Genomic DNA, 12,106 nt, shown 5'->3' with positions numbered 1-12,106 from the left:
AGTTTGCATGTTCGCTGCCCCTAGATCACTACAGTGTGCATATGTTCACAGACCCTAGATCACTACAGTGTGTATATTCACAGCCCCTAGATCACTACAGTGTGTATGTTCGCAGCCCCTAGATCACTACAGTGTGCATATGTTCACAGACCCTAGATCACTACAGTGTGTATGTTCGCTGCCCCTAGATCACTACAGCATGTATGTTCACATCCCCTAGATCACTACAGTGTGCATATGTTCACAACCCCTAGATCACTACAGTGTGTATGTTCACAGCCCCTATATCACGACAGTGTGTATGTTCACAGCCCCTAGATCACTAGTGTGCATATGTTCACAACCCCTAGATCACTACAGTGTGTATGTTCACAGCCCCTATATCACGACAGTGTGTATGTTCACAGCCCCTAGATCACTAGTGTGCATGTTCACAGCCCCTAGATCACTACAGTGTGTATGTTCACAGCCCCTAGATCACTACAGTGTGCATATGTTCACAACCCCTAGATCACTACAGTGTGTATGTTCACAGCCCCTATATCACGACAGTGTGTATGTTCACAGCCCCTAGATCACTAGTGTGCATGTTCACAGCCCCTAGATCACTACAGTGTGTATTTTCGTTGCCCCTAGTCACTAGTGTGTGTATGTTCACAGCCCCTTGATCACTACAGTGTGTATGTTCGCTGCCCCTAGTACCTCCAGCTCTCCTGATCCAATATATACTGCTATTCAAAAGTTTGGAAACACTCTATTAATACTTGTTATTTTACTCACGTTGCGTTAGGGTGTGTGCGGTAGCTCAGACTGTAGAGGACCAACTGTGCGAGTTCCCTCATCATCTCCCATCTGCATCTCACCTCACTCTTTCCATCATACACACACTGCAGGATAAAGGGGCCAGGGAGACTGTCTGATACACACACACACACACACACACACACATTTTAGTGTGCACACTTCATCATCAGAGTATAAGATCAATACACACTCACATGCAAAGCCACATGGACATGGAGTTGAGACTGTTGTGTGGACCATCTGAGACGCTTAGCTTAGCATAGCATAGCATACATGGCTGAACTTGACTTCTTGTCACCTTAAGCGATGCAGCAGCTACCTTAAAAGGTGCACAGGCAGCTGACCTGCAGGACCACTTAAGGTGGAATGGACAAATCTGAAGCTTCTTAGCTTAGCTTAGCTTAGCTTAGCTTGGTTTGCGCTTTTTAATCAAATGAATGTATTGATTATTGACCCCAAATTCACTCCAATCAAGACATGTTTGGTATCTGACATGTGCTTCTTTAATTTTACAACAGGAGGTGCTAGGCTAACGTTGCTAATTAACACTGGACTTGCTTCATAAATCCAACGGTAGCAACGATAGCCTAGCATGGCGTTCTAATCTTTTGTCATGATGTCACCAATCTTATCTTCATCATAAATGCTCTGGCAATCAAAGTACACCATAGAAACAACCTAGCAACAGCCTAGCAACAGTCCAAAACACCACAGCAACCACCTAGCACCTCCTAGCCATCATGTTGCTCAGTTGTTATTATGATGATTGCTAAAGTATTGCTAGGCAGTTGCTAAGGTGTTTTCCAGGATGTTGCTAGAATGTGGCTAGGTGGTTGCTGTGGTATTTTAGATGGTTGCTAGTTAGGACGTTGTAATTTGTGACGGAGACGAGACTGGTTTCAGTCGAATCTTTTTAAATGATTCAAATGACTGCTAGGACGTTGCTAGGTTGTTTCTGTGGTGATTGCTAAAGTATTGCTAGGCAGTTGCTAAGGTGGTTGCCAGGTTGATGGTTGCTGTGGTGTTTTAGATGGTTGCTTGGATGTTTTAATGGTGCACTTTGCCAGAGTGCCAGAGCATTTATGATGAAGATGAGATCGGTGACAGTCTAAGTCCAGTGTTTGTTAGCAACGTTAGCCTAGCATCTCCTATTCTGGACTATGTCTTGGCCAATCGACTGTATATGTGGTCAGTGATCAGTCACGATCATCCAGTCCTTTAAACCTTTAAAGCTGTACTCGCCTTTACTGCTCTTTCTCGACAAGATGAGGCTCCACCCACTGGCCTCAGGCTCAGACTCATGCACCAGGCCAGGCGCCTCTATCTGAGCTCCTCCCCTCTCCTCCAGTCTTCTACTCGTCTCCGCCTTCGTCCCCATCCTCCCGTCTTCCTTGCTTGGTTCAGATCTTTCCACCTCAACATGCTAAAAAAAAAATCATACAATAGACGCATGATTATTCATATTTATATTTGATTGACAAAGCAATTCTTAACGCTTGAAAGGTGGACATAGTTGCTAGGATATTGCTAGGCAACTGCCATGGTATTTGAAATGATTGGCAGAGGGCGCAAGTACACAAGTTAACCATAGGCGGTTGCTAAGTTGTTAAGTGAGGGTGGTGGCTTGAATATTGCTAGGTGGTTGCTAGGTTGTTTCTATTTGCATTTGGTGGTTGCCAGGGTGGTTGCTGTGAGAATACTGCTGAGTGATTGGCATGGTTACTAGGGTTTTGCTATGGTATATCTGGTGGTTGCTAGGGTGTTGTGATTGAACTGCTGAGCATGACTACAGGAACACACCATGCAATTTCACTGAAGACAGTAATACTATTTCCCATAATGCTCCAGCACAGCATATTTAGTGCATGTGTGTGACAGTAATATTATTACTACTACTACTAATATCTAATAATAATAATAATAATAATAATAATATAATTATTAAACATTAATAACTAGAAACAGAATAAGGTCAGATAATAATAATATTATTAGTAGTAATAAAATATGACAAGAATAAAATAAAATAAGAATACTATTATAGTGACAATAACAATTATTATAAAATACAATAATACTAATAACAATAATAATTACAAGTCAAATAATTAAATATATATATATATATATTGATATTATTAATAATAAAATATTATAACAAACATATATCAATAATCATAATAACTATTATCTTACTCATGTAAAATATAATAATAACAATAATACTATTGCAGTAAAAATAATTATAATAAAATACAATAATACTAATAGCAATTAGTATTACAAAAATGAAGAATAAAAAATATATATTTTAATAATATTAATAATAATAATTATTATTATTATAAGAAAATAGTAAGAATATAATAATAATATGATAACAACAATTCAAACATATATAAATAATTATAAGAAAAAAAAAATACTAATAAATAATAATAATAAAGCAGCAACAACAACAACAATAATAATAATAATAATTAGAAGAAGAAGAATAAAACATAATGATAATAATAAGTAGTTACATCTATATACATATATAATAATTATAACCATATTATTAGCAGCAGTATATTAGCTAATATTAATATTATTAGGCAAGCAGAGGGGTACAGCTGTGCCCCTCTATATCCTGTTGTGAGCCCCAGTAACAACCAGCAGTCTAGAGACGGCCCAGACGTCACGACCGGATCATAGATCCTGACTGTGTGTGAAATTGGGAAGTGAGCCGAGACGTGAGAGAGGAAGTCAGCCTCTATGACACCAGCTCCTCAATATCAGCACCCTCTGACCCTTTGACCCAGGCCAAGGCCAGCAGCGTAGCGGAGTACTCACGGCCCGCTCCCGTCTGGAACGTCCCGAGCTCGTCCAGGGGGTGAGATGGCGGTATGAGGGCTGAGCTACGGTCGGGGTGATCAGCGGTGAGGAGGGTTCAGGGTGGAGCCGACCGCGTGTCCGGCCTGCTGAGGAGGCACAAGGAAGACTGAGGGGGGGGAACACCAGATGTGAGCACTGTCCTGGAAGACCACCTCACTGCAGAGTGTACTGACCGTGCTGTGTGAGGCGGACGCTCTCGGAGAAGCCCGGGGAGTGTGGGGCATGGAAGAGGAACGTGTCGTCGAAGCCGATGGCGAACAGGACGGTGTTGTACCGGCACTGCACACGGAGCTTGTTCGCAGGAGCGCTCCGGGCCGGCAGGGGGTCCTGGAGGCACGGCAACTCACTGTGTACCACACAAACACAGCATCACGTGTCATCTGACGGGGTGCCTAAACTTTTGCACCTTGCATTAAGGTCCGATCGCTTGTGCTGGACTTTCTCACCTGAGGTCATGTGGGTTCCTGTGCAACAGAAGAAGAGGAGAGCCCGCGGCTTCCGTCCAGCTACATCGGATATGGGTGGCGTAGTCACTCCGGCACTCCAGCGACTCCAAAACAGGAGATGCTGGGAAAAAATAAAGTGGCCAGTAAGTGGAAGCACAGGGTAGATGTTTCTAATAAAGTGGCCAGTGAGTGGAAGCACAAGGAAAGGGTTTCTAATAAAGTGGCCGGTAAGAAAGCACAAGGTAGGTGTTTCCAATAAAGTGGCCAGGCCAGTGAGTGGAAGCACAAGGTAGGTGTTTCTAATAAAGTGGCCAGTGAGTAGAAGCACAAGGTAGGTGTTTCCAATAAAGTGGCCAGGCCAGTGAGTGGAAGCACAAGGTAGGTGTTTCCAATAAAGTGGCCAGGCCAGTGAGTAGAAGCACAAGGTAGGTGTTTCCAATAAAGTGGCCAGGCCAGTGAGTAGAAGCACAAGGTAGGTGTTTCCAATAAAGTGGCCAGTGAGTGGAAGCACAAGGTAGGTGTTTCTAATAAAGTGGCCAGTGAGTGGAAGCACAAGGTAGGTGTTTCCAATAAAGTGGCCAGTGAGTGGAAGCACAAAGTAGGTGTTTCCAATAAAGTGGCCAGTGAGTGGAAGCACAGGGTAGATGTTTCTAATAAAGTGGCCAGCGAGTAGAAGCACAAGGAAAGGGTTTCTAATAAAGTGGCCAGTGAGGAAGCACAAGGTAGGTGTTTCCAATAAAGTGGCCAGGCCAGTGAGTGGAAGCACAAGGTAGGTGTTTCCAATAAAGTGGCCAGTGAGTGGAAGCACAAGGTAGGTGTTTCTAATAAAGTGGCCAGTGAGTGGAAGCACAAGGTAGGTGTTTCCAATAAAGTGGCCAGTGAGTGGAAGCACAAAGTAGGTGTTTCCAATAAAGTGGCCAGGCCAGTGAGTGGAAGCACAAGGTAGTAGGTGTTTCCAGAAACCTGGTTTCACTCCGCCTCTCTATTCCCCCAGCTTTCCGCGGTAGCCTCCAGCCAGCCCAGCACTCCGCTATTTAAAGCTGTCACAGTTTGGAAGGAGATTGCGTTCGGATGTGAATAGCTTTACCGGGGGCGGAGCTGCCGTGATTTGGACATCCTGAAGCTCCAGGTGCCGCGGTGAAAGCAGGACTTGAGCACAAAGCCCAGAGGAGAAGTGCACTCCGCAGGGACCAAATGTGGGTCCCCATTCCCTCGAGTGGAGCGAGTGAACTGGATTAGGTGAAAATAAAGAGACGAGATGTTACATTTATTTAAAGTAGGACTAATAATTAACCACTTTATCATTCATATTAAATAGATGAATAAAATAAAGACGGCCTTGTCCTGGACAGGATTTTGTTGTAATCAGACATTTGTAATCAGTAATATTTGTAATCAGACTGGTCTTGACCTAGGATGCATTCTTTGTATTTGTATTCGGACTTGTCATAACCTCTAGCATTTGTAATCAGACTTGTCTTGAACTCGCTAGTATACTCAGACCTGCTTTGGACTCTTTAGCATTTGTAATCAGACTTGTCTTGAACTCCCTAGTATACTCAGACATGCTCTAAACTCTTTAGCATTTGTAATCAGACTTGTCTTGAACTCCCTAGTATACTCAGACATGCTCTAAACTCTTTAGCATTTGTAATCAGACTTGTCTTGAACTTGCTAGTATACTCAGACCTGCTCTAAACTCTTTAGCATTTGTAATCAGACTTGTCTTGAACTTGCTAGTATACTCAGACCTGCTTTGGACTCTTTAGTATTTGTAATCAGACTTGTCTTGAACTTGCTAGTATACTCAGACCTGCTTTGGACTCTTTAGCATTTGTAATCAGACTTGTCTTAGACTCGCTAGTATACTCAGACATGCTCTAAACTCTTTAGTGTTTGTAATCAGACTTGTCTTGGACACACTAGTATACTCAGACCTGCTTTGGACTCTTTAGTATTTGTAATCAGACTTGTCTTAGACTCGCTAGTATACTCAGACATGCTCTAAACTCTTTAGTATTTGTAATCAGACTCGTCTTGAACTTGCTAGTATACTCAGACATGCTCTAAACTCTTTAGTATTTGTAATCAGACTTGTCTTGAACTCGCTAGTATACTCAGACCTGCTTTGGACTCTTTAGTATTTGTAATCAGACTTGTCTTGAACTCGCTAGTATACTCAGACCTGCTTTGGACTCTTTAGTATTTGTAATCAGACTTGTCTTGAACTCCCTAGTATACTCAGACCTGCTTTGGACTTCTCTTGGAATTGATTGTACTCGGCTTAAGGCGTATTCGTTCTCTGACTTGATTTTGGACTTTTGTAATCAGATTTGTCTTGGACTCGTATGTGAACTTGAGCTCGTCTTGGACTTGGATTTGTAAAAAAAAAGAACCATGTTTTGCAATAGAGATAATTATGTTCACTCCCCCATTAAACAAACAGGGGTGTTATTATTGTTATTATCATTATAACAACAACAACAACAACAACAACAACAATAATAATAATATTAATAATAATAATAATAATTATTATTATTATTATTATTATTATTATTATTATTATTATTATTATGCAGATCTGGACAAAGTAGTATTGAACACACTGCACCTGTTAACAGAAAAGCTCCAGTCTTCGAATTGACCCACAGTCAAAGGTTGACTCTGCAGCAATCAAATGCCAACCTGCAAATGTAACGACATGGATTTCAGAAATATGTGAGTTTTAATAAACAAAAGTTACTGTGAAAAATTCCTGCCCAGCCTTTACAATTAATATGACTTTAGAAATTCATTGTTCTGGAATCTTTAGTATTTCTAATCAGACTTGTTTTGGACTCTTTAGTATTTGTAATTAGAATTTGTTTGGAATTGAGTATTTGTATTTGTATTTGTAAGTATTTGTAATCTGATTTATTTTAGACTCTAATATTTGTACTCAGACTTGTTTTGGACTTTGATATTTGTAATCAGACTTGTTTTGGATTCTAGTATTTGTACTCAGACTTGTTTTGGACTTTGATATTTGTAATCAGACTTGTTTTGGACTCTAGTATTTGTACTCAGACTTGTTTTGGACTTTGATATTTGTAATCAGACTTGTTTTGGACTCTTTAGTATTTGTATTTAAAATTAGTTTGTAATTGAAAGTATTTGTAATCAGACTTGTTTTAAACTCTAGTATTTGTAATCAGACTTGTTTTGGACTCTTTAGTATTTATATTTAAAATTAGTTTGTAATTGAAAGTATTTGTAATCAGACTTGTTTTAAACTCTAGTATTTGTGATCAGACTTGTTTCAGACTCTTTAATATTTGTATTTAAAATTAGTTTGTAATTGAAAGTATTTGTAATCAGACTTGTTTTGGACTCTTTAGTATTTGTATTTAAAATTAGTTTGTAATTGAAAGTATTTGTAATCAGACTTGTTTTAAACTCTAGTATTTGTGATCAGACTTGTTTTAAACTCTAGTATTTGTAATCAGACTTGTTTTAAACACTAGCATTTGTAATCAGACTGGTCTTGAACTTCCTAGTATACTCAGACCTGCTTTGGACACTATAGCATTTGTAATCGGACTTGTCTTGGACTTGATAGCACACTCATATTTGTTTTGGACTCTTTAGTATTTGTAATCAGACTTGTCTTGGACTCGCTAGTATACTCAGACCTGCTTTGGACTCTTTAGTATTTGTATTTAAAATTAGTTTGTAATTGAAAGTATTTGTAATCAGACTTGTTTTGGACTCTTTAGTATTTGTATTTAAAATTAGTTTGTAATTGAAAGTATTTGTAATCAGACTTGTTTTAAACTCTAGTATTTGTGATCAGACTTGTTTTAAACTCTAGTATTTGTAATCAGACTTGTTTTAAACACTAGCATTTGTAATCAGACTTGTCTTGGACACACTAGTATACTCAGACCTGCTTTGGACTTCTCTTGGAATTGATTGTACTCGGCTTAAGGCGTATTCGTTCTCTGACTTGATTTTGGACTTTTGTAATCAGATTTGTCTTGGACTCGTATGTGAACTTGAGCTCGTCTTGGACTTGGATTTGTAAAACTCAGATTTGTCTCAAAAGAACCATGTTTTGCAATAGAGATAATTATGTTCACTCCCCCATTAAACAAACAGGGGTGTTATTATTGTTATTATCATTATAACAACAACAACAACAACAACAACAATAATAATAATAATATTAATAATAATAATAATAATAATAATAATAATAAAATTATTATTATTATTATTATTAATATATTTGTTCTCAGACTTGTTTTGGACTCTTTAGTATTTGTATTTAAAATTAGTTTGTAATTGAAAGTATTTGTAATCAGACTTGTTTTGGACTCTAGTATTTGTAATCAGACTTGTTTTAAACTCTAGTATTTGTGATCAGACTTGTTTCGGACTCTTTAATATTTGTATTTAGAATTTGCTTGTAATTGAAAGTATTTGTACTCAGACTTGTTTTTGAATTGATAGAATTGTTCTCGGATTTGTTTCAGACTTCACAACATCTGGACTCTGCAGCAATCAGTTCACAACTCGCAAATGTATCGACATGGATTTCAGAAATACAAGAATCTTAATAAACAAAATATTTATTATCATTAATTACAGAAGAAAAACAAACACTTCTGAGAAAAAACAAAAAAGATTCTCTCTAACATGAATATAAAAGTAGAAATTCGTGCAGCGTTCACATCAGTACATTAGACCCTTAATATAACAATTTACTGATCAAAAATGTATTATTTTATAAATTATTAATAACTTAAAAGAACGGCACAGTGAACTCACCATCAGCATCAGAGCTCCCATGCTGAAGATCATACAGTAAAATGTCAATATTACTCTGCTCGATTCTTCTTTGGGAGCATGGCTTAGTTCCCGATTTATACATGACCACGACCACACACACACACATACACACACACACACACACACTCCAGCATGGTCATGTTGACCCTGAACAAGTTGAACATGTCTGAATTTTGCAGACTCATAAATAAAGACACGAGTTTCAGAACTGCTTCCCCTCCAGAGCCCGGTGTCCTAAATCTTCTTCTCAGTCGAGACACTTTTTAATGCATAAGTCATCAGCAAATTCCTCAATTTCCATACATTTATGCATAAATTACCACATTTCTTTAAATTTATGCATAATGTTTTACCAATGTCATTAAATTTACCCATAAATTTGCCCATAAATTGTCCCAATGTCACTAAATTAACTCATAAATGTATGCATAAGTTACCACCAATTTCATCACATTTACCCAAAAGTTACCAATTTCATCAAATACCTTACATTCATGCATAAATTACCACAATTTCTTTAAATTTACCCAAAAGTTACCATAATTTTCTTTAAATTTCCTTACATTTATGCATATATTACAATTTATTTTCAAATGTATGCATAAGTTACCATCAATTTCTTACATTTTCTTACATTCATGCATAAATTACCACATTACTTCAAATTTACATATAGGATACCCACAATCTCTTAATATTTACCTAAAAGTTACCACCAAATTCTTCAATTTCCTTAAATTTATGCACAAATTAACACATTTCTTTAAATTTACCCAAAAGTTACCATTATTTCCTTTAAATTTCCTTACATTTGTGCATATATTATTAATTTATTTTCAAATTTATGCATAAGTTACCACCAATTTCTTCAATTTCCTTACATTCATGCATAAATTACCACAATTTCTTGAAATTTACCCAAATGTTACCACCAATTTCTTCAATTTCCTTACATTTATGCATAAATGACCACATAGTTTTTAATTTACCCAAAAGTTACCATTAATTTCTTCAAATTTACCCCAAAGTTACCACCAGTTTCTTCAAATTTACCCATGTTACCATCCATATCTTCAAATTTATGCATAAATTACCACCAGTTTATTCAAATGTATGCATAAATTACCATTTCCACATCTTCACCATCATAGAATCGCATCAGAATCTTGCAAAGGAACATCTAAACAAGCTTGACGCATTTTGGAGACAAGTCCTGTAGATTGAAGAAGGTGAAACAGCGGCTGCAAGTAAAGCCATGTTTTAAAAAAGGGTCATATTTAATGAGAAGAACCCCTTGCCAACTGGTAAGCACAGGGGTGGAGGCCATCATGCTTTGGGTTTGTGTTGCAGCCAGGGGCACAGGAAACATTTAACTGGTAGCGAGAAGAATACCAGACGCCTGTGCCGGCCAACATCGCTTTGGTGGAGAGTGGTGAGGGGAGACAGCGCCATCTACCCACCCGGAGAGAGCCCGCCCTGTTGTGCTCTCTCAGACTCCGGCTGCTGATGGCAAAGCATCGTGGCTCGGTATTGAAACTGGCGACCCTCTGGCCGTAGTGGCGCCGCATTAGACCGCTGGGCCACCCGGGAGCCCTTCAGAGGGTTTTAAACTAAAATGTAGAAGGTGGAGGGATACACGCAAGACAAAATAGTCCCTTAAAAGACGTTCCACTACTTTTGCTAGTAGCTGAATTTCCATCTCAGGCTCTGAATTCAGATTTCAAACACTGTGTGCCACTCTTTTTTTGGTCCCTCCAGCAAGTTGCGATGTCGCAATAACGTGGTCCACTCACCGCACTATTTCCACACCAAACCTGTAAATCTGTAAACGCTGTCAGGAAACCACACGCTACTATACTGAGCGTACCGACGAACATGCTGGAAATCCTGCCGTACTATTACTACACACTCATCAGCAGCAAGGCGGTGTGCGGTTTGGGCCTCAGAAGCTCCACCCACACTCCGAGACGGAGTGTCAGCTAATCATCCCAGCTAACATGTCCATGTGGGGCCTGTATGGGCAGTAGCCCAACTTGGAACCAGAACGTTTGGTACAAGGGTTCCATGCCCCACATATGGACGCCCTCCAGGGTCATCGTAATGGGACCAGGAGGGGTTAAATATGGGCATATTGGGGCCTAGATGGGATCCATGTGGGATTGGGATGGGCTGTAACGACGGAGCCCGATTGGATCCTGGAAACAACAGATGTAGAAACCCACTCAGAGCCCATGTCCTCATGGAGCCCTCCTGGAACCTACCTAGCCCCACTTGAGCATGTTGGCTCAAGGATAATAGCAAATCTGGCAACCCCCTGGGGCATGCTGAAAATGGCATAGGCCACGCCCACACGTATTTCCAAAGCATGCTGGCCCCGTATGGGATGAGAGTACCCCAAAAACACCACAGAGGTTTAGTCTCAAATTACACTCTGCTCCCTAAGTAGTGCACTATGCAAGTCAGGAAATTAAGGATGCGTGCGGATGGAAGTCTTTCTGGTTTCCATAGCGACCCTGCATATTAAAATCAAGAATTTTCTCGAGCCTGGTCCTAGGAGTACGAGGGACTGCAGGGGGACCCTCCCTTCCGACACTTTTCTGATAGACCCGATGCTCCCCTTGGCTGCCTCCTGTAAGTGTACCAGTCATTTATTAGCAACAGGAAAGTTACTCACATAGCCACCTTTACACATTTATTATAATATGCAGATTTATTATGATTTATATTGTTATTATAATCAAGCAGAAAAGAAGACAATAAAAACTTTTTTTTAATTAACACTAATTAAAACCATAAATGATACACATGAAAAAAGTGCTTAACTGTGTTGTACATAAAGCTATTGCTTGTCGAATGCAATCAAATCCTCACAGCAATGCTTCTCCAAAAGCTAGCAGAAAGCCTCGCCCTTCTTCCCTGGACAGCAGAGACAGTTACTCCAACGAGAGCAGGATCAACATCTGAAGAAAACAATGAACGAGCAGGTGTCCCAATACTTTTGTCCAAACAAATATCAGACGTATTGTTGAATATTACAGAATTTCTATAAATGTACTTCTGCTCGGACTTTCTGTTGGAGGAGCCTGTTAGCCTGTTAGCCTGCTAGCTGGAAGTTATCCGGAGAGAGGTGTGAGGCAGGCCCGGTT

Source organism: Salminus brasiliensis, chromosome 25, assembly GCF_030463535.1.
Source record: "Salminus brasiliensis chromosome 25, fSalBra1.hap2, whole genome shotgun sequence".
Lineage (NCBI taxonomy): Eukaryota > Metazoa > Chordata > Actinopteri > Characiformes > Bryconidae > Salminus > Salminus brasiliensis.
Note: the sequence above shows the minus strand (reverse complement) of the source record.